Source organism: Dipodomys ordii, unplaced genomic scaffold, assembly GCF_000151885.1.
Source record: "Dipodomys ordii isolate 6190 unplaced genomic scaffold, Dord_2.0 Scaffold346, whole genome shotgun sequence".
Classification (NCBI taxonomy): Eukaryota; Metazoa; Chordata; class Mammalia; order Rodentia; family Heteromyidae; genus Dipodomys; species Dipodomys ordii.
In genome coordinates, this window is record NW_012267562.1 from 36,095 (window position 1) to 38,429 (window position 2,335).

The 2,335-nt window shown below is 34.1% G+C and overlaps 1 protein-coding gene across 3 annotated transcripts in view; it reads right to left on the minus strand.

Moving 5' to 3' along the window:
• LOC106001659 (cytochrome P450 2C5-like) overlaps window positions 1-2,335 on the minus strand; it is a 23,585-nt gene that overhangs the window by 9,964 nt on the left and 11,286 nt on the right. The window lies entirely within an intron of this gene.

Consider the following 2,335-nt stretch of genomic DNA (forward strand, 5'->3'; position numbering starts at 1 on the left):
GAACTTTACAACTTTGGTGGGTGGGTGGGGAGGATTGTGGGGGGGGTTGGGTGGAGGCTGGGAAGGGATGGGAAGTGTCAACAAAGGAGGAGGCTACAATGCTTGATAAGAAATGTACTCACTATCTTGCCCATGTAATTGTAACCCCTCTGTACAATATTTTCACAATAAAAAAAAAGAAATGGCGAAACAGGAAGAAATACACATTGATCATAGTAAGTCAGTGCTAAATAAATTGTGATAGTGAATCTTAACAAGATTTGAAGTAAAAAAATTCATATCCCATGGAGTATTAAGACTTCAGCATGTACACACATCATCCTCCTGCTTAGTAGCCTTATAATGAGTTAATCAAGGCTTAGAGGTTAGTTTCTTGTTAATAAAAACACACAAAAATATTAATGTACATTTAATATAGTTTATATATTGAAATAAAATACCTTTATTTAATATAACTTTATTTAATATGTAAGAAGTGTATTAACATAAGAATGATATGCTTATAAAACTGTAATAATAAAACATTTTATAATAAAGGGAATAAAAATATTGACAATAAAAGTACATTTTGAGGACACTATTATCTTCACTTATATCTCCAGATTTCACAAATCTCCACAAATATGAATGGTAATTCATGGGCTAGCCAACATAAATTGTTCTAAGTATGACTTTTAAGATGTTAATAAAATAGTCCCATTTTGTTCAAATTCAGAAATATTTTTGTTGATAAAAGAGATAATTTTAAAATAAAATGACTTTCAAATTCTATTAGTTTATGGATACTAAGTAAATAATGTGTCTTTTTAAAAAAGAGTTTAGTTTTTTCTGTAGTTGATATGAAGAGAAGAATATATTCCAGAAACTAGGACATAATTAAGTGAAACTATGAATGAATCTGTATTATAGAGATTGACTTTGGTCCAGACACATTGTAATGCACGAAAGGCTTGCTGAATTGAAAGAGCTATTTAATTGTACAGCTATTTAATAATAAAATGAAAATCTTTGTATGCATCTATGAAAGTATCAGCATTAAATACTTTTGTACAATACATGTAAACTAATAAAAATGTAGAAGAAGAAATGATAGTCCTCAAAGAAAAACAAAAATAAACATTTTTATTTTCAAATAATTATTATTTAAGCATTATATAAATAGTGTATGGGATGGGAAGGTGGCTCAGAGTAGAGCACTTGCCTTCCATGCATGAGGCCCTGGGATTTCTATTCCTCAGCACCACATAAGCAGAACAAAAATGCCGGAAGTGGTGCTGTGGCTCGAATGGTAGAGCGCTAGCCTTGAGCTGAAGAGCTGAGGGACAAGGCCTAGGCCCAGAGTTCAGGCCCACGACCATACTTAAAAGAAAAAAAAAACACAAACAGTGTATATCTTTGTGTATGCACAAGTACAATGTACAGTACTACTCCCATTATCGAACCACTTTCTGATGATATCCATATTGGACATCGTAGAATCTGCTTTGGAAAATAATTTTCATTTTCTAAACAATGATGCTTTCATTTTTCTTTTACTAGACCTGGAATTTGAATTCAGGGCCTGGCTGCTGTTCTTGAGCTTCTTTGTGCTCAATAATATGTACTTTGTGCTCTACTACTTGAGCCACACAACCACTTCTGGCTTTTTCTGAGTAGTTTATTGGAGATAAGAGTCTCATCGACTTTACTACCTGGCCTGACTTCAATTTCAATCCTCAGTTATCAGCCTCCTGAGTACATAGGAAGCCAGGTGTGAGCCACCAGTGCCCAATGCCCAGTTGAATTTTTAATCATTTTAGAGAATATTTATTGATATCCTAGAATGGGAGAGTAAAATGTGCATTCACATCTCTGTCTTATATATTTACCCACATCCACAAATAGGCACATAGAGATAAACATGTATGTTTCTCTTTACTTCATTCACAATAATATACTAGATAAAACATCAGTTTTTTTTTATTGAAAAATACTATACAGAGGGGTTACAATTACATGGGCAAGATAATGAGTACATTTCTTATCAAGCATTGTATCCTCCTCCTTTGTTTCCCTTTCCCATCTCTTCCCATCCTCAAGCAGCTATCCCCCAATCCGCCCCGCCACCCCTCCCCCCACCAAAGTTGTGAAGTTCATTTTCGACATAACGACTTGTACATCTCATTGTTGCACTGGGTCCACCTGTATCCCTATTTAAACGATTTGTTTTTTCCCTTCCCCTCCACAAATTATACCGACATCAAATACAGTGAAAACTGAGGTTATACTGTGGGGAGGGTCATACAAAGCAACAAAGAAATAATCTTATAAATGTGTTAGAAACAATTGCATGAAA